Below are 22,564 nucleotides of genomic sequence, written 5' to 3' on the forward strand. Positions count from 1 at the left end.
GAAACCCTTCATGAGGGTTTTTTGGCAACCTATGGACCCAAGGCCATAGGATTCTCTCTATGCCATTGAGGAGACCTTGTGGGCTGAAGGCCATAGGGTCCCCTCTATGCTAGTAAGAACCTCTGTTTTCTCTACGTTGACACCGGCCTGTGGCGTGAAATCCATAGGGTTCCCTCTATGATAGTAAGAAGCTCTCTATGCTCTATGCTCTATTCTCTATGCTCTATATTGACATCCTATGGCCCCAAGGCCACAAGGTGCCCTCATAGTTTTGTAAAAACCCTCATTGTTTTGGCACATTATGCTATTTGGTCTCTCTATGCTAGCAAGAACCGATCTATGCTCTATATTGGGACCCTATGGCATTCAGGCCATAGGGTTCTATGTATGCTAGTAAGAACCTCTCTATGCTCTACACATCTGATGACCCTAAGGGCACAAGGTGCCTTGTATGTTTTAAAGAGACCCTTCATGAGGTTTTTTTTGACAACCTATGGATCCAATGCCATAGGGTGCTCTATATGCCAGTAAAAAACACTATTGCTCTATATTGATGAGACCTTGTGGGCTGAAGGCCATAGGGTCCCCTCTATGCTAGAATCTCTGTTTTCTCTATATTGAGACCCTGTGGCTTGAAGGCCATAGGGTTCCCTCTATGGTAGTAAGAAGCTATCTTGGCTCTATGCTCTATGCTCTAAATTGACATCCTATGGCCCCAAGTCCACGAGGTGCCCTCATTGTTTTGAAAAAACCCTCATTGTTTTGACACCTTAAGGCCCCATGTATAAAGAACTATTTGGTCTTTCTATGCTAGTAAGACCCGATCTATACTCCATATTGGGAGCCTGTGGCCTTCAAGCCATAGAGTCCCCTGTATTCTTGTAAGAACCTCTCTATGCTCTACACATCTTAAAGAAACCATTCATGACAGTTTTTTGGCAACCTATGGACCCAGGTACATAGGGTGCTCTCTATGCAAGAAAAAAACACTATTTTCTCTATATTGAGGAGACCTTCTGGGCTGAAGGCCATAGGGTCCCCTCTATACTAGTAAGAATCTCTGTTATCTCTATATTGACACCCTGTGGCCTGAAGGCCATAGGGTTCCCTCTATGGTAGTAAGAAGCTCTCTATTCTCTTTGCTCTATGCTCTATGCTCTAAATTGACATCCTATGGCCCCAAGCACTATTTGGTCTCTCTATGCTAGTAAGAACCAATCTATGCTCCATATTGGGAGCCTCTGGCCTTCAGGCCATAGAGTCCCCTGTATTCTAGTAAGACCCTCTCTATGCTCTACACATCTTATGACCCTAAGGACACAAGGTGCCCTGTATGTTTTAAAGAAACCATTCATGACAGTTTTTGGAAATCTCTGGACCCAGGTCCATAGGGTGCTCTCTATGCTAGTAAAAAACAATATTTTCTCTATATTAAGGAGACCTTGTGGGCTAAAGTCCATAGGGTCCCCTCTATGCTAGTAATAACCTCTGTTATCTCTATATTGACACCCTGTGGCCTGTAGGCCATAGGGTTCCCTCTATGGTAGTAAGAAGCTCTCTATGCTCTTTGCTCTATCCTCTAAATAGAGATCCTATGGCCCAAAGGCCACAAGGTGCCCTCATTGTTTCAGATGGAAAGTGGGGCACCTTGTGACCCTAGGGAACATAGGGAATCCTATGGCCCTTGAGATTGTAGATTGTCACCCTATGGCCCTTGGACCACAAGGTCTTTAGATGGGACAGAGGGCATCCAAGGGCCCGAGGGTGGCCTACGTACATAGGGTACACCATGGTGCATATTAACGGGCACCATGGTAGCCCAATGCACCTAGGTCTCTAGGGCCATAGGATCTCCAAAAGGAACATAGGGAATCATATGGCCCTTGCGATTGTACATTGTCACCCTATGGCACTTGGGCCATAGGGTCTTCAGATGGAACGTAGGGCACCTTGTGACCCTAGGGAACATAGGGAATCCTATGGCCCTTCAGATTGTAGGTTGTCACCCTATGGCCCTTGGTCCACAAGGTCTCTAGATGGGACGTAGGGCACCCTGGGATCCTATGGATATAGGGCCATAGGATCTCCAAAAAAAACATATGGAACCCTGTGGCCCTTGAGATTGTACAAATACACCCTATGGCCCTTGGGCCACAAGGTCTCAAGATGGAACATAGGGCACCTTTTGATCCTATGGCCATAGGTTCCTTATGTTCCTTTTGGAGATTTTATGGCGCTAGGGAACCATATGGCCCTTGAGATTGTACATTGCCATCCTATGGCCCTTGGGCCACAGTGTCTCTTCATGGGACATAGGGCACCCTGTGATCCTATGTCCGTAGGGCCCTATGTTCCTTTTGGAGATCCTATGGCCCGAGGACTATAGGATCTCCAAAAGGAACATAGGGAGCCCTGTGATCCTATGTCCGTAGGGCCATATCTTCATTTTGGAGATCCTATGGCTCGAGGACCATAGGATCTCCAAAAGGAACATAGGGAACCCTATGGCCCTTGAGATTGTACATTCCCACACTATGGCCCTTGGGCCACAAGGTCTCCAATAGGTCACCCTTTGATCCTATGGCCCCAGTTTCTTTATGTTTCTTTTGGAGATTCTACGGCCCTAGTGCCACCCTATCTCCAAAAGGAACATAGGGAACCCTATGGCCCTTTAGATTGTACATTGCCACTCTAAGGCCCTTGGGCCACAAGGTATCTAGATCGTACATAGAGCACCATGTGATCCTATGGCCATAGTGCCATATATATGTTTTGGAGATCCTATGGCCCTATGGCCATAGGATCTTCAATAGGAACATAGGGAACCCTATGACCCTTGAGATTGTACATTGGCACCCTATGGCAAGATGGGACATTGGTCACCCTATAGTTCAATGTGAGACCACCCTATGGCCTTATGGTCATAGGGTGCCTTAGGGCCATAGGTTACTCTTTAGTATGAGGTGAAACCCTATGTAGCCACACCCTGTCTGCCCTTCTAAATATTCAATGTCTAGTTTTATTTTAGTGACTACAAATGAATTTAAAGAAACTATATTACACCATATCTTACAAGCACATATAGTGTACACTTTCTTTCCCACCTTCTTGCCTCTTTTTTTTCCCATCCTCTTGCAACTGAACCCTAATCCATCCTCATACAACAGCGTGCTCTACTCGTCCTCTTACAACGTGTGCCCAACTCCCCACAACCCAATTACAGGTATTCATACTTTCAACATTTTCTGTAGTTATTGTCTTTTGCATTTGTAGGTTTATAATTTTTTGTTGTAATTAGAGATTTTTGTAGTTAGAGTTTTACAATTTTACAGTATTAGGTCACTTATGAGGAGCTTTATGTTTTACAGATTTAGGTCCCTAATAAGAGTTTTTCGTTTTACAAATTTAGGTCCCTAGTTAGTGTCTTCTGTTTTATATTTTTAGGTCTCTAATTAGAGTATTATGTATTACAGTTTTAGATCTCTAATTAGAGATTTTTCTGTTTTATAGTTCTACAGTCTACAGTTTTATAGTTTTAGAGATGTAATTAATGATTTTTGTTTATTGTTCTAGAGAGAGGTGATTCACAACTTAGCTAAAACTTAATTAGATTAAGAGCAGTTAAAATCAAATTAAGAAAAAAGATTAGGGTTTCTACAGGTTACCTCTGAGTAAATCTGTGTTTGATGAAAACTGGCTGCAGTAGTAGCAAGCAGTAACCTAGGTGTGTTGAGGCCACGACAATGATGGTAACAGATATGTGTTTGGGAGGTCGCGACAGCAGTCCTTCTGTTGAAGGTTGTGGCGATGGCTTCGCGTAGATCTGTGTGCGCATCGCAACGATGGCGTAGAGTTGTATGCGTAGGGAGAGAGGGAGAGAGAGACAGAGAAAGAAAAGCTCTTTGCAGGTTTCTGTGTAGGTTTCGAGCAAGAAACGAGAGAGAGAGAGAGAGAGCGACAGCTCGGAAAAAATTGTGGTAGAGAGAGAAAGAGAGAGATAAGGTTAGTTAGGTTAGGTTAGAAATTCAAAATTCCAATTTTGAATGTAGGGGTTGTTCTCACGGGTTTGCAGTCGAGATTACTAGAGTTCTAAGCTTTGTGCGAAAATGAGACATAGCTCGTCGGCTCCGAAATTGAAAGAGCTTTTTAAAAAAAAAATTTGGTGCAAGGCTTTGTCAATGTGCATATCTTTGTAGTACGAGTGGAACGACACCCATGAAGCAAAATTCAACTTCAGAATCAAAATCTGCATAGTCAAAAATACACTAAAAATAGTTAAATTTTAAAAAAATTATCCCGAAAATTGTGCACTATTTTTTTGTCCGATATCAATAAGTGTATTTGAAAACCCATTAAGACAAAGTTTGTCGTAGCGTAAAAATTATTTTTTCATTACTTTTAAATTATTTTTTTAATTTATGCCACTTGCGGATATCCCTTGAATGGCCGAAATTATTATGAAGACACCTCAGCCACCCCTGGGCTCACACCATAGGACGGCAATGTTGGAGGTCAACGATCAAAGCGTGCACTCAGTTCCATTTGAAAATCCTATGTCCTAGGGTTTTCCTCTTCTATCTTGTGAGATCCTTGTGGCCCTACGGTGGCAATGTGAAAGCTTGTGGACCTAGGGCCATAGGGTGGCAATGTATGAGCTCAAGAGCCATAAGTTGCCCTATATTCCATTTGGAAATCCTATGGCCCTAGAGTTTAGGAGCGACAATAGATAAGCTCCAATACATAGCCCTATGTTCCAGTTGGAGATCCTATGGCCCTAGGTCCACGACAATGTATAAGCTCAAGAGCCATATGTTGCCCTACTTTGTAGTTGGAGATCCTATGGCCCTAGGGTCATGGGGTGGCAATATGTACGCTCAAGGGCCATAGGGTGCCACATGTCCCATATGGAGATTCTACGGCCCTAGGGCCATGGGGTGGCAATGTATAAGCTCAATCGCCATACATTGACTATGTTCCATTCAAAAATCCTATGGCCCTAGGGTAATGTGGTGGCAATTTATAAGCTCAAGGGCCATACATTGCCTATGTTCCATTTGGAAATACTATGGCGCTTGGGCCATGGGGCTGCATTGATATCTTGGCCACCCTCGAACCCGCACCCTTGAGATTAGGGGCCTTAGGTTCTCTTATTGTATGTTGTGAGATCTTGTGGCCCTAGGGCCATAGGGTGGCAATATATAAGCTCAAGGGCCATACATTGCCTATGTTCCATATAGAGATCCTATGGCCCTAGGGCCATGGGGCTGCATTGATATCTTTGCCACCTTTGAAATCGTGGCCCTAGGGCCATGGGGCTTCATTGATATCTTCGCCACCTTTGACATCGTGGCCATAGGTTGTCTTTTTGTATGTTTTGAATTCTTGTGGCCCTAGGGTCATAGGGTGTCAATGATCACACCCTTGGGTTTAGGGCCATAGGTTGTCTTTTTGTATGTTTTGAAGTCTTGTGGCCCTAGAGCCATAGGGTGTCAATGCTCATGACCTTGGGATTAGGGCCATAGGTTGTCTTTTTGTATGTTTTTAAGTCTTGTGGCCCTAGGGCCATAGGGTGTCAATGTATAAGCTCAAGGGCTATACGTTGCCCTATGTTCCATTTGGAAATCCTATAGCCCTAGGGTCATGGGGTTGCAATGTATAAGCTCAAGGGCCATACATTGTCGTATGTTTCATATGCCGATCCTATGGCCCTAGGGTCATGGGGTTGCAATGTATAAGCTCAAGGGCCATACATTGTCGTATGTTTCATTTGGAGATCTTATGGCCCTAGGGTCATGGGGTGCCATAGTATGTATATATACTTGACACGAAACTCCGTGAGGTGATCTCGAGGACAACCCTATGGCCTTCAGGCCTTAGGGAGCTAATATAGAGCAAATATGCTTTATACCAGCATAGAGAGCTATGGCCGTGGGACCATAGAAAAACAATGAGGGTTTTTTGGAAAGAATGAGGGCGCCTTGTGGTCTAGGGTCCATAGGAAGTTAATATAGATTATAGAGCATAGACAATAGAGCATAGAGCACAAAGAGATTCTTAGTAGCATAGAGGGAACCCTATGACCTTCAGGCCACAGGGTGCTTCTCATGAAACACCCACATACATACTTGTTATGCTTTATCCTACGTAAATCAATATAATCTGCAAGCGGTTTGTTTAACAATTATTCTTGCAATCTTGTAGGTATGGCTAATTTCAATCATGGTGATAGAGTGTGCATGTTTGTAGCGACAAAAAAGGTTGCCATTGGGACTGTATTTGAAATAAATCCAAGTGAATATTGTTATGGCATGCTTATTGGGGAAGGCAATTTATCGGTGTCAGTTGATTTGTGTTTTGAAAAGAAAGCACTCATCCCTTTTCCAACAATGGATGCATTGACAGTGGGAGATGCTTTTCATAGTATTGTGAAATGGAGTAGTGGGTTGTTGCAACATATAAATGAGATGTAGTAAAAAGGGGCTTCTATGCATGAGGCTGACAAAGCAGAAGGAGCATTGGATGCACAATGTAATGGAATGAGCTACAGAGAGGTTTGGAAGGATAAGAGGGTTCAACGCTGGGATGAAAGCAAAACACATGTAGTAGCCGAAGGGGTTGTCATGTACGTGTGTCCGTTTGACTCTGTAAACTTTGGTGAGCTAGGTGAAGATAACATTGGTATTGGTATCGAAACATCCTATGCAGATGAGGCTACTATTTCTGCAGAATCTAGTGTATGCAGCATTAATCTAGTTTGTTGGCCTATCAAGAGAGTGACAACTATGGATGGAAAAGAATTGTTATTCTATGAGGATCTACATGCAATGCATGCGTTACAAGACACATGCATTGAATCAGCTTATTTGGTAGAGCCTATTTCAAAAAAGCAGAAATATTGCTTTGTAAATAGGAAGCCAAAAATGTCAGTGAAAGCTCCTAAGAGATCCAATCAAGCATCTCTAGCATCTGTCCAGCTTGTTTCAACCATAGATTGTTGTTCCAAAAGGTGTTGTCAATATGCCAATCAAGATAAGGTCATGGCTATGTGCAATGAATTTTGGGGATAGAGTTTGCAAAATAGAACAAACTATGTGTATGATACAATGTTGACTGCATGGCGTGAGAACAAAACAACTACAAAGACATGCTATGTGTTTTCTTTTAATGGAAGTGAGGTTTGCAGTAGAGCTTGGTACGAAATTCATGGCATTCCAAAAACTTCATTTTATCGTTACCGTGAACATTTTGAGAATGGGGTTAGACGCTCAGTGCATGGTCATGATGGTGTCATGAGAAAAGGAAGAGACCATACAGAAATGGGAAGGGCATTGATGCGCTCTTTTGTTGATGAAAACTCGGAGAGAATGCCACATAAGAGTAGAACCATGGAAGATGGTACTAGGGAAACTTTGCTTGCAATACCAAACACGTACAAGCAAGTAGACATTTTACATGATGTCAATAAAACACTTGACAGTATGAGTCTCAAGCGAATGTCTAGCACGATATTCAATAGGATTTGGAATACAGAGTTTGCTAATGTAACATTGTCAAAAACAAGTGAGTTCTTCAAATGTGTTGTGTGTAGTCGGATATAGTCTCAACTAGAGTCAACAAAGGATGACGAGATGATTGCACGTTTGAAGGATGAACGTCGAATTCACATGTTGCAACAACAAAGTTGTAGGAATCTGTACTACACCTGGCATATGTTCTCCTAGTTGCAAAAGGATAAGTATTTATGCATTATACATGATAAAATGGATTAAAAAAAGACAGCAATACCTAGGTTGCGTGTGAACTCAAAAGATTATGCGAATGCATATCAATTGCAAGTATCATTAACAGGTATGATAACACATGGACATGGTCATGAATGTATGGTCACTTCTCACTTAATGGTCTATGGCCTTCAGATCCCAATGCTACAATTGGTTCCCTTGCATTATGCTTACAGAATCTGGAAAGAACAGAAAACCATGGACAAGGAGATTTATGCCATGACGGTATGACACGCAACAATGTAACGTTATTCAATGCATTGAACTCAAGGAGATCTCTAGACCTCCAAAACAAAATGAAGCAAGAGCATGAGAGGAATGCATCAACAATGACACCACCGTTGGCCATCCAGGGATGTAATGAAGAGATTGTACACATACAATCAACTTCCTCTCAATGTGTTGTGGATACCATATCCACTCTTGTATTTCAAAAATTGCATGAGAATCCTTTTCTACAGCTAGATAATTGTGCAGGAGAGAATACAAATCGATATTTGTTTGCATACTTATCCTTGTTAGTAGCAAAAGGAGTTTTCAAAACCGTGCATTTGGGATCCTTAACGGTGGGTCATACACATGAGGACATAGATGCAATGTTTAGTAGGTTCTCAGAAAGATTGCGAACAGGAATGACATTCACTTTTCCACATCTAATGGAACATTTTCAAAAATGTGAAAGCTCATCTCCAGCAGCATTTTTGATGACACAAGCTCCTGACTTTAAATACTTTGTGCAAGGGTACATGTGTGACGGACAAGATGCTCTAGTCGGACACTCTAAGCCACTTCAATTTCGTTTCTATATGCAAGGTGAAGTCCCAGTAATGCAGTACAAAATTCATCCCAAATCACCTGATTGGATGCCAAAAGTGTCGGGAATTGAGTTCTGGAAAAAAGATGACCAGGGAAAACCAAAATTACCAACAGGCTGTCTAGATGTGGTATCTATAGCAGACTATGTGAGAGATAGTCCGCTTGTTATTCAAGGGATTAAGTCATATCTTGAATTTTGGAAAAGATGTTCTCTATTAAATGGAAAGGACCATAACTCCACAAAATACATGGAGCCTGTTATCACTTATTGGAAAAACATAATCAATGAGCTTGAACAACCAACCAATAAACACATTGGTGAATATACAACATTTTGGCCAAAGACTATAGGGAGTCATAGAATGCAATAGATAGAGGAAGACACAGATGAGTTTCAAGGATATGAAGAATTGAATGATCACTATGTTGGTCCTCAAAGTGCAAGGCCACAAGAGGCCTTTAGGCCTCAAATTGATGTAAGAAAAGGGGATCTTATTCTTGTAAGACCCGCAGATCCTGAATATCCGATATGGCTAGGAGTGGCAGAGTCAAACGTTGATGTAGACAAATTATCTCCTAACTACAAGAAAGTTTTGATTCACTATTGGGCACCAAAACATCGAAAACAAAATCCCACAATCCAAGAACAGTATGAGGATTGTTGGAAAAAGAAGTAGTGCTGCAATCTTGCTGACTCAAAGCGTTGGGAGTGTGTGGATACAATTGTATGGTCATGGACTCCAAGGGGTGGAAGAATTGCGGAAACAATCAAGATCCCATCAAATGCCATGGAGAAGGCACAGGCTAGCTTAATAGGAGAAATTGAATAGCATTTCATATCTTGCTCAGTGTTTTATTTCCCCAGCTAATGTATGATTTTATGAAGTATTTTTAAACATCCACATAAAAATAAAAATTCTAAAAGGTGTTTCTCAACACCACCATTTTCTTGGGAATCTATCTCTTTTATGAAGTGTTTTGAAACACCCACATAAAAATAAAAATTTTAAAAGGTGTTTCTCAACACCACTATTTTCTTGAGAATCTATCTCTTTTATGAAGTGTTTTGAAACACCCACATAAAAATAAAAAATTTAAAAGGTTTTTCTCAACACCACCATTTTCTTGAGAATCTATCTCTTTGTCACATTCCCAAATTAAATGAAATTTTTCCAAATTTAATGGGAAATAGGAATCCATAGGCATTGAAATTAGTCCCAAAGTTGTGGGATTTTCCCATTTCATCTAAAATGGTGTTAGCTAGCTCTCAGTATCCCTCTTCCTTCATGAAGATAGCATCCTTTAAGCGGTTAAGCCATCCCACAAGGCTGTTTTCTTTTCATAATTGGTTGCTTAGCTCAAAGTTGGATGTTTGTATGGTGCAAGAACATAAGCTGCACCATAGAGCTGGAGACTGTATGCACTATAAAGGATATACAGTGTTTTATGGTGGTAAAAAAGGCCAGTACTCCGGTACCCTTACTGACATTCGAGATTCTCTCAAGCCCCAATGGATCCTTGACCATGAATCAGGCAGATGCTCGATTTTCCATATACACTAAGAATTTGGCCACATACAGCTGGTCAATATTTCTACAGATAATCTTTCCAATAAAAGGATCCCTCTCTGGCAATGGCTAGGAGATCTCGCATGGACTCAAGGCCTTATTGGGGGAGATTTTAATATGGTACAACAAGGTGCCCACACTACCTCCTTGGGCTCTGTCATGCCGATATCTGAGACTCCTTCCTGTGCACACCTTCAAGCCCAAGCTCATCTTAAGGATACTTGGATGTCGGCTTCTCGATTGTCTACTGGTTTTACCTTTCACTCTCTTTCTCATGATGCCTCTTGGTCACGACTGTAGCGAATTTACTACATTGGGGTTGATTGGCTACCTAATAATGATGACATGTTTGTGGATGTTGCAACAACACTTTCGGATCATTTTCACCTAGTTCTTACTCTCTCCAATCTGGAGAAGTCTCCTTCGAATGAGTTTGGGTACTCCAGACCTTTAATGATCAACAACTCGCTGTTGAATCATCCAGAATTTAAAGCACAAGTTCACGTTACTGCTGCCAATGCTCACCACTTGCTTGATAACCCTCTTTTAATATGGCTATATGCCGTGTCTCGATTGCAATCATGTATTTGGAGTGTGGGTAAACAAGTAGAGAGACAATCTAAATAGGCGGTGATTGGCGCTCAAGCATCAGCTAAATGGTTGTTGCATAAAGCTGGCATAACCACATTGTGTCCACCCGATTTGGATGCACTAAGGATAGCCAGAGATGTTATATTTGTTGAGGAATAGAATCAGGCGAGAAAAGCCAGGATCTGGTGCAGGCAATGGGTTTTGGCAGATTGTACAGATTCATCCAAGGGGTTCTACAAGAAATTAAATCATAATAAAGCTAGACAGTAGATCACAGTACTCCACCATGGGGGGGCCTCCACCAACCAAGATAAAAGAAATTGTTGATTTAGCCACTCGCCACTTCAATGAATTGCTGAATGTTCCCCCTCTCCAATCTCTTGACAGAAACTTAGCTATCGAAACCCTACTGAATGCAGTCAAGCCATGTGTGGAGAGCTCTATAGCAGCCAGACCGGAACAACCTTTTGAGGAGTCAGAATTGTATTTTTCTTTTAAAAATCTTCCTAATGACAAAACCCCTAGATTATGTGGATTGTCCAAAGAATTTATGATGGAATATTGGGATGTATTGAAGGCGATCGTGGTTCCACTTATTAATGCTATGTGGATCTCCCAAAACATGGATTTTGCACTCAAACAGGGCATCATCAAACTCATCCCCAAAACAACCTTCCCTAAAATCCTAGTGGACTGGTGACCTATCACCATGATGGGGATACTGTATAAAATACTCTCAAAAGCCATTGCTCTCAGGATTGGTCCCGAACTCAGAAAACACATTCACCCAGCTCAAATAGGTTTCATTGGAGGGAGGTCAATATTTAATAACATTTTGACAGTTCAGTTGGGCATAGATCATGCCTTCACAACAAGACATGGTAATGTTTCAGATAGATTTTGCCCAGGCGTTTGACACAGTACAGTGGGACTTTGTGTAGCAAACCATGCAAGGTATGGGGTTTGGCCCTCGGATCAGTAGGTGTATCTCTCTGATTGGTGAACATGCTTACTCCAGATTGAGCATTAATGGTAGACTCTCAGAAAAAATATACATTTCCAGATCGATAAGACAAGGATGTCTCGTTAGCCCCCTTTTTTTGTTGTGGCCTCCCACTCTCTGTATGCATACCTGAATCAATTGGCACAACAGGGCTATTTGCAAACCCTCAAATTAGGAGGTAAAGATATCCCAGGAAAAGGGTTTGCAGATGACACCTTTCTATTTTTGAAGGCCCACAACATCAATATTCAAAGAAGTATGAAAACTCTAGATATGTATGCTCTTGCGGCTGGTCTTACACTGAACCTATGTAAGTCTTCTTTGATTGACATATCTGCAAGGGAATTTGGCGCTCTGATTTGGTCTGGGAAAAGAATTCCTAAGGGTCATGTTTATAGACACCTTGGCTACCCAATTGGGGTCATGGTCTCTCAGAAACACTTGCAACAGTGGGTTCTGGAGAGAGTTTTGGCTAAATTTGCTTCTTGGCATTGTGATGAATGTCCTTTACATGTCAGGCTCAGAATCGTTCAGAGTATTCTCATGCCTTATTTGTTGTTTTACTTGCCCGTGATCAACTAGTCTGATAAAATGCTTCAAAAATGCATCTCGGTCCTGGCTAAGTTTTTTTGTGGAACTCCTCTCGATCTTCCAATGGTTTGGTTGCTTGGAGCAAAATTGCAGTACCATACTCTCAGGGAGGCTTAAACATCTTGAGTCTATAGGTCCATGCTCAGGCCAGGAGGGCCTCCCTTATCAAGCATATGCTGGCTTCTGATACCGACTGGGCTTTATGCTTGTGGAAGCTGGTTGACAAATCAGTTGTTTACTTACATGGAATTTGGAATATGTCAGCCTCAGATAAAGTTTTCTCAGCTGCTCCTCTTAAAACAGGATATGACGTGTCAAGTATGCTAATATCTTCTTGGAAGATGATATGCTCTGCTTTGGTAAGGTAGGGCTAGGTATACAGGGAACTCATTGGGGGGGGGGGGAGAGCTTGTTCTGGAGCTTTGATTTTAAAACCCCACCAGCCAGGTTGTTGGGTAAGGTTTCACTATCGATGCACAGAAAAGGTCTCAATGAAATTCAGGAGATGGTTGATTCTAACCTCGACTTAAAACTCTTTTCGGTTGCCAAACGACAATATAGACTAGGGTTTGGCTTCAGAATACCTTTGCATCAGCTTTGTGCTCAGATTCACGGTTTGCCTCTTAGAGATGCTCTCAATCTGGAAGAACGACATCGAGATTGGAACATTCCTAATAAGGCAGTTAATTGGTGGACCGCTAACACCTCTGTCTTTTATGCTCTGTTGTTACCAAAACCAAATATTTTTGTAAGATGTAATTCACAATGGTCCCTTCATCAGGATGCATATTGGTGGCAAAAAACTCTTGCAGATGTATGGTTGTTTCCTAACCAGTTTAAATTCAAGCATTTTTTGTGGAGAGCTCTCACAGGTGTATTGGCCACTGCCATGAATCTAAAGAAAAAGGGTATTACCTTTGGAAAATGCATCAAATGCTCTTGTCCTGAAACCACTAGACATATATTCTGGTCATGCAAGCCTGTTATGGAATGGTGGAAGTGGGCAAAATGGATGTGGTATGATGCTTGGGGGATCTCCATATCTAGGTACCAGATGACCTTTTTCAAGCTCCAAATCCCAGAAGATCGAGCACTTGAGTTTGCACTACAGTCCTTCAGAGTATGGTTCTTATGGTTTGTATGGAATATGAGAAATCAATGTACATTTGATCGGGGCCAGAGTGTCAATCATACAGTTCCCATGTTTGTCATTAGAGATAGGATGATGGAAGATGATCTCTCTTTAACAGATCAAGCCTTCAGAGACAAAGTGATATGGATCATACAAAAGCTGTCAGTGTGATAGCAGATTGTAAATTATTGTAATATAAAGAGCAAGTTTTCCCAAAAAGAGAGAGAGAGAGAGAGAGAGAGATCTCCTCTATTTATGTTGTTTGTTATTAGTGCTTAACCTCTAACTTGAACCCACAAAATTGTGTAGTAAGTGTTTAAATCTGTAGCCCAAAAAACATATTGATGAAGAATTGTTGCCAACGCTTCCATGAACAGGTGTAGTTCCCTTGCCTTTTTCCATGAGGATAGACTACGCAGATGAGGAATTAGTGGGCCTGACGGTTTGAAATGTAGTGAGTGAAGTGGATCATGTTTGTCAACCATATGTCCTCGTCACTAGAAAGGCAATCTAAAAGTGAAGAGCACATGTAAATCTGTGGTCATGCCTCTATAGAAGGCCTGTGAAATTATGGGTTTTGAAAATTGTGGATAGTACGATGAGGTCAGGTCTCTAATGTTTAAGAAGCTCATTTGATAAGGCCTCATTCGGGGAGGCAATGGGATCAAAGGCGAAGAAGCTCGCGTGCGAAAGCAAAGGAGAGTCCAACCGCAACAGTCAAATCAAAAAGTAAACCTAGACGGACACTAAACCTGGACAACCTGGGAAATACATATCACCTCACAATCTAAGGCCTTAAAAACGACTAGGCATACATGATGTGTGCATGGGTGAGATGGTTAGCCTATGCGACCCTCAACCTGGCAAGGCCACCGGTTCAAAACCTAGCAATGCACCTCGTTTTTTCCGTTGGCCGAGTTTACTGTGCCTCGCTTTTTGTGCGACCGTGTTTAGTGTGCCTCGAGATCCCGCCCCACAACCCGAATCGTCGATCCCATTACTCCACCCCGCATTTAATATGGGTGTTACTTAGTGCCAAGGTTCGGTAAGGTCATCTTTCTAATGTTCACGGAGCTCTATGATTAAATGTTAATTTTGATTATCAATTGCCTCTTTGAAACATGATTGTCAGCTCGATCTCAGATTTCTCAATGGTATGGATCACTATTCCATCTCCACTTTTTAGTAATTTATCCGCTTCATGAAGTTATGAGTAGATGTGATTCTTTGTTACAAGAAGATTTAGAAATTTTCTCATGTAGGAAAAGGGAGCCCTTTTCAAAGTTTTTCATACAATGCATAACATCATGAGCTTTTGTTAGGAAGGCACTGCATACCTAGCTAGGTACAATTGGGGGTAGGGGACGATCGGCCCCGCCACCGGATTGGCCGACCCCTCCCCCCAATCGTACCTAGCTAGGTATGGCGTGCCTCCTAAGCAGAAGCTCATGATGCTGAGGTAAGTCATAATGTGGAAATTATATGTCCAAAACTTCTTGCGTGTGCTGCATTGGATAGGTGAAAACAATGGACAAAGTTTCCCACCAGGAAGGGCTGCATCTCTTCTCGCTCAATAGCAAAGGTGTTTTGTTTGCATCGGAAAAGCTTATATAATCTACTTGGGTCATTGTAGTTATTTTATATGTAATTATTTAAGTCCATTATACACACTTCTGGCTGCATGTGGATGGGTGAAAGCAATGGACAAAATTTCTCACAAGGAGAGGTTCTTGTGTTCCAATAATGGACCTAGCTCCCTTTATATACATCCTTGGAAAGAGCACTTTTGCTTTTGGCTTTTGGGCTTTTTACTAAGCTTCTAGTAAAAAGATTTTGATTTCTTGTCCCTTAAAAAAATTAAGTTTATTCTTTTCTTTAAAAGCATATACTTCATGCTTTTTTGGTTTTGACACACATACACGGATGCACCCCCGCCCTTGGGGTTGGGGAACGTTTTGTCAAATACCCCCCTCTTGTTTTGCTCCTTTGTGCATCGCTGGTCGGCAGTGCTATTGGCCGACGCCGTTGCTAGTCGGCAACATTGCGGCTGGTCCGTAGCATTGGCTAGGGCTCTTGGCCTCGGCCTTGGCCAGAGGCTTTGGCCCTTGGTCGTGGCCTCAGCCTCAGCGGCCCCCCTTTTGCCACTAGATGCCGGCCTTTGTCACTCTTGCAGTCCCTTAGCAGCCCTTGCCTCATTGCCTTCATTGCCCTTTGCTATGCGCCGCGCCCTCTATGCATCATGGCCTTATGGCCTTTTCTACCTTCTTCTTAGTGTGTGTGGCCAACCTGGCTTCATCACTCTTCCCATTATGGCCGTGATGCTAACTTGTCTTTGTGGCCTCTGTTGTGCTGCCCCTTGTTGGATAAGTCGCCCACGGCCCTTGGTGTGTCGATTGTGATGCGCTACTTGAGGCCCAAGTGGCCCTATTGGCTCTCGTTAGCCATCTTCACGGCCTTCTTCAAGCAATCTTCATGGTGTGCCCTCCTAGGGTCTTTTGACACTTGCCCATCTCCATGGCCTACGTGCACATGGCATGCATTGTCACAGGCGAGATACTTCAAAGTTCAAACTTTACAATAAACAAAATTGGGAGACAATAGAGAAATATAGGGGAGAAGATAGAGATATGTATCTTTATGTTAGTAGAGAAGATATGTACAATAGAGATCTTTATGGAGCTTGAACAGCCTGACCACGCCAGAGCTTCACTTCCTTGCATGCAACAATCACAATCACAATCACACTTGCACTCTTAATCTCAATCACAATCACAAGTCGTGTAGTTTTCTATATGACTTCCTCGACCTCGTCTAAAGATGGTGGTTGCCTTTTTCTCAAAAAGTGTGCACGGTTAAAAAATAGGAGAGAACGATGTGCACTCCACGACGACTTGCAAAAATAGCAAAAACACATGCACGGCCAACATAAAGGCCTTTTTTGGAAGACCATAACTAAAAACCGTCAAGAGTTGGGAGATGATCACCATGTCAAAACGTTCATCTTTGAATAATGTATAATTCAATATGTGGCAGACACCTCCTGGATAATTCCATGTCCTTTTCTTGCCCTGCGGTTTCTGCTTAGGTCAAATCCACATCAAAGTTGATCAATAGCACATCTTAGCGGTGTCTAAGGGCCATGAAAACACAAAAAATAAAAGACGCTCAAACATTTAGTACATACAAAAGTTTTCCTAATTCCTACTCCAAAATAGTCAAAACCTCTTCAAAAAAGAGGCAGCTCGTCATGGGAACATTTTGGGATTTTTTTCCATCAAAACCAAACTTTGCACATGCGCTCAAAATGACCTAAAAGAGGTTCTCGAACGCTATATCCATGCACGTATCAAAATAATTGTTACATGCATGGCATCCCCGATCCCTGCAATAGACAAAAGAAAACAAAAATCAGTGTCGTCTCTATGAGTGTGTGAGAGAAAGTTGGTGCCATCTGGCATGTGTGCAATATCTTCCATCCCTTTGCGTTGGAACTTTTGGCATCCTCTCCATGCCGTGTCTCATGACCTACTCTGATACCAATGTAAGGTTTGAAGAAGAGAAGTGAATGTGTCATTCCAATGTCCACCCAACCATGTCCTTGTATAGGCACTCCTAGTTGGTTCCCAACTAAGGATGCCCACTAACCTACATGACTCCACCTTATGCTTGTCCTCACACCAAACGATAACCGAAGCATCACAATTTGTTTTACCCCTCTACTTTTGGTCGAGAAATACCTTATGGTCCGAGTTCAACTACCTTATGAAATGAAACTACAAAGTATATAGCCTTTTGCAAGCATAGATAAGCATGGAACCACCTTGGTTGGAAGAGCTACGTTTCTAAGATTAAGATGTCATGTTTCTATAAATGAAACACAACTACAAGATTGTCGTTTAAAAGTGGCTTGGCACGAATTTGTTTCCAAGAGATTGTTACGGAATTGCTCTCCATGAAATTGCTATCCTCAAGCACAAGATATATATCAAGAATGTTTTTTGAGAAAATACTTACCATTAAATATCCATACTCTCACTCTCTCTCTAGCTTGACAGCCCTACTTGACATCAACTGCATCAGTTTCCCTTAGCAATCCGACTTCAACAGACTTGAGTCCACCGGCCTCAGACGACTATGAAGCCATGCGCGAGTCCGACCTCGGTTGAATCAAGTTCAACTCAAGCTCCTGCTTTAGTCGACTCCACCTCTGCTCCATTCGACGCCTGAGACATTGCCAGTTAGAGAAACCAACCCACTTACTCTTGAAGGAGAGGAAATTCACACAAGATGAGGTGGTTCAAGTAGGACTACAACAATGGGCAACCTACGAGAATGTCGACTCCTCGCACACCGCCCCCACCCTTGGCGCAAGAGCTTTCTTGCCGTGGAAGCTGCACCAATGAAGGATCCTCTTGCCTGTCAAGAAGCGAGAATCTTGGCTCTTGAGGCCCAAATTCTTGAGCTCATTGAGGAAAAAGTGGCTCTTAAGCAACGCTTAGAAAAGCTTGAGAACACAAAAGAAGCGAAGAGTCGAGCTTTCCTTGCAAAAGCAAGAGGTTGAAGCCTCCCTCAACGAGTCTGTCTCGTTGGTCCAAAAAGAAGTCCACGAAGTAACCCATGACATCACAAAGAAAATTGACATCAAGCTACAGGTGGCTCTTCAAGAACGACAGCTACAAGAATCCCTTGGTCTCAAAGTTAAGATCGGGGGACTCCCATCACCATGGTGTACCGCCGAAGATACTCTTGAAGAATCCATCATTAAGCTCAGTGATATACTTCAACCAGTCACCATTAAACCCAACACAACCTCTTGGATCAATGCCACAGATAGGCGCTTGCCACCTGGGCATTGCACCCTCACCTTCAAGGACAAAGAGGAGTGTTTGAAGCTATTACGCTAATCTCATCTCCTCAAGGGACTGAAGCTCTGGATTATCGAGGAACTAATGACGAATCAGCTCAAACTCAAAGCAAGCGAGCTCAAAAAGATGCACGACGCCTCCAAGAAATGCAAATGGGCAATCTACCGAAATGGACAAACTATCATCCAAGATTTTTGAACTCCGAAGAAGACCCTGCTACAATCAGCTGAAGATATCCCTTAGGTTTCCCTTTTCACTTTACCTCCCCTTACTCCAATCTTGTGTCAATTGGCTAGTGCATCCCTGGTTATGATTCCCAAAATCTAGAATTTACCATTTCTAGTCTATGCTCTATCCAATTGAGTTGTATCACTCATATGACGAAGGCACTTTGTAATGTTTTATTTGGTCCCATAGGTCATATTCTCCAAGGACGATAATTTGAATGTATCTATCTACCTCTACACACTTGGGTTAAAGAGAGAGAAAGGGGACACAAACTCCCTCAGACTTCATAGAAAAGAACAAAGAGCACTAAGAAAGTGAATAAAAATGTAATAAAGACTCCAAAGTGTAATCTAAATTATTCAAAAATTTCTTAATGATAAAAGCTAAATAATATATCCTAATTAAACTAGATAATTAGAAAACACCATATGTATAACATAAATATCATTTCAGAGAATGAGAAACAAAACACACACACACACACGCATACAAATATATACATATATGTGTGTGTATGTATATGTATATATGTATATATATATCTATGTATATATCTATATATATGTATGTATGTATATATATATATATATATGACGTGCAAAAAGTTGTGTGTGCTTGTGCATGTGAGAAGGCATAGAAGATGTTGTACCTACTCCCGCATCTGCACTCTGGGTGGTCCGTGTCTACAACTAATACACTGCTCTCTAAATATGTAGAACCCAAAATTTTTAATAAATAAGAATAAGTGATATTGTTCATTTTTATATTTCACCTAAAACTTTTCTCTGTGTCCCTTGCACAATATTTCTTTGAATGATTGTTTGTCTCATGTTCAACAACATTATTAACATTGAATTCTCAGAATCAATTTCTCTCTCTCTCTCTCTCTCTCTCTCTCTCTCAAAGAACAAGGGTGTTCTATCAATAACAATCATACACTTCTTTCTATGTTAGAGTTTCGATTGACATCTCTCTAAAGAAACCAAGTTATGCTAGCACGAGCAACACACACATACATGTGTTTATATAAAATGAATGTAAATATACATGCTCACACACAAATGCACATACACACATAGATAAATACATCCTATTGCACACAAATTTTTGTATCTAAGTATCACTATTGATTTATGGTGATATGTAACATCACACATGGTGATATACAAATATAAACAACAACATGGAAGAGTACCTACATGAAGCAATTGAAACGATGGAACAAAGAGCAATAAACAAGCCATATGAGATTCGGAAGCAAAACACCTATGGTACAAACCAGGTGAGATTTCACGATGGCTTTCCAAAAGTGAAATCAAGATATGAGGAAAATAAAAATACAATATATATATATATATATATATATATATATATATAGAGAGAGAGAGAGAGAGAGAGAGAGAGAGAGTCACAATCGCTTGTTCTTGTGAAAAAAGCTCTTTGCTGTTTAAAAGCTTTAAAAATAAAAGGTACACAAAATAAAAGCAATGTAGTCCCATCCTAAGAAAAAAGAACAAGTATAAATTGTGTGTTCATGTTTAAAATAATACAAGATGAGCAAGGACAAAAAAATAAAAAAGGAAAAGTCTTAAAAAGGCCTCTAAGGCTATGAAATGAAAGGGACCCATTTGACAAACTCTATCAACATTTAAGATGAGTCTCCATCGTTGGTACCGAAAACATTGGAAGGATGCCTAACTTGACTCAACACTAAGGCTTCTTTAAAAAAGCCCAAAAGGAGATGCATGCTTTGAAACTATTTAGATTCCAATAGGATTTGGTAACAAGTATTGGAAGGATGCCTAACTTGACTCAACACTAAGGCTTCTTTTAGAAAGCCAAAAAGGAGATGCATGCTTTGAAACTATTTAGATTCCAATAGGATTTGCTAACAAGTAGCTTCCTGTAGCCAAACACACAAAAAAGGCTTCCTCTTTACAAAGCCCAAGACTCTCACTTCCACACACACACACACACACACACACATGCAAACACAAACTTGCATGAGATAGATAGATAGATAGATTTTAGTATCGTCCTCGAAGCACTACAAGAGGTTGTGTGCTCTTGTGATGCTGTTAGCGACGGAAATACATTGGGTTTTTATAACCCCCGGCGTCGCTAAAAGCATCGCTACGAGCGTCGCTATGAGCGTCTCTATATACGTCGCTATAAGCGTCGCTATATAGCGATGCATATAGCGATGCCTATAGCGACGTTTACACAGAAGACTATAGCGACGCTCATAGCGACGCTACAAAGCCATAAATAGCGACGCTTATAGTGACGCCCGAGAGAATTTTTTTTTGGTGGCAGGGCATTGAATGCCCTGCCACCCATCAACCATATTGTACTTGATTCACTTTTTTAAAAAATTGCAAAAGTAGATAATAGACCCAAAATAGTCACCCACAAGACGCATTGTTTGCAAAATTGACAATTGTACACATCATAAGCAAAATGAATCGATTGGCAAATGTAATAATGACAATTGTACAACATCATAGGCATAAAGAATTGATTGGCAAAATGAACTGCGGTGACAAATGTAATAATATACATGGTTCAAAAAGACGTATAAAATCCGTCTCATGATACATAAGCTATGAGAAACCCTAAACTAATGCTATCTAGCTACGGCTAAACTGACGTCGTCTAGTCAGACGTCTCATCGCGTCCAAGCGGCGTATCTGTCGGATTCTGCAAAAAAAGACAATAAGACAGCTTTCAGTAAGTATAAACATATAACGACATTTACAAAACAATACAAAGTAAAAAAGAGTAAACCCTAATACTAACCATGCCGCCGCGAGAACTGAGAATGTCCATCAGGGCGTTTAAGCCCTTCCTGCCTGCGTACTCGCGCTCGTACGGTGTGGGATCACGTCCTGTCATCGACCACTATCAAAACATACAAAGATTTCATTATGTTAGAACTAAAAAACTCATAAACCCTAAACTATCGAACATGCATAAAGAGCAATGTGAAAACACTTACAAAATCGGCCTCAAATGATGCCCATCCACCGCTCCCCAAGTGGTGCGAGCTCCCTGCCTCTACTCGTGCTCTGGCTGCATCCTTTTGTTGCTTCCACTTGTCGGGATTCTCGCGCGCTGCTTTCTTCGCATTCTTCCAATCTTCTTTGGCCAGTCAATCTGGCCTGTTCCACCCATTCTTAATTGCTTTTTGCACTTCGGAACGCTTGTGTTTGCAGTATTCGCGCATTCGAATCTTCATCAGGTCTTCATTGAAGCACTGATCCCGTGTTGGAACGGGAAACGCATCATGAAGTATATATGCTGATGACTCTGTTTTTTAAATCACTTGGTACTTCACTCCATTTGTTTAGTATGTAGTGTCTAAACAGCTGAGAGCAAAGACCACGCATGCGCGAGATCACCTTCTTGCCGTCATCATCCATGATGATGCCGTCGCTGATGTCGACGAAGTAAGGCAAGCCCTCTGGCCGGTGACGCGTGAACCTGGGTGTCCCGGCAGGGGTCTCTAGCGGCGTGTCGATGGGGGTACGGACGTCAGGTGTCTCCACCGGCGTCTGGGCCCCGAAGCGAGGAGTGTCGAGTGGGGTGGCTCCTGGAGGAGTAGGTAGAGGTGTGTAGCTTCTAGGAACAGTCAGCCGTGCAAAACCTGGCGTAGATGGCGATGCTGTGGCTGGTGTGGGGGCGGGCAAAGAAGGGCAGGGTAAAGAGCCTCGTCAAACATGAGGCGGTGTGGAGGCATCGGTGGCGGAATCCCCACAACAACCGCCACCACCACCACTAGAGCACCGGTGTCTAGACGAGTGTGAAGCTCGTCTCGTCGACGCCGAAGCTTCGGAGCGCGACGAATTCTCCGAAAGAGAGGGAGATGCGGATGGAGTAGGAACGCGCGATGATGCGCCAGAGCGATGACGCTCCACGTACCACTGTCTCTGCTGCGGTGACAAAGAAGAAAGAAACTCCTCATCATCAAGAAAACCAGACTCTCCTCT

The sequence above is a fragment of the Adiantum capillus-veneris genome, chromosome 14, assembly GCF_014529385.1.
Source record: "Adiantum capillus-veneris isolate H3 chromosome 14, ASM1452938v2, whole genome shotgun sequence".
Lineage (NCBI taxonomy): Eukaryota > Viridiplantae > Streptophyta > Polypodiopsida > Polypodiales > Pteridaceae > Adiantum > Adiantum capillus-veneris.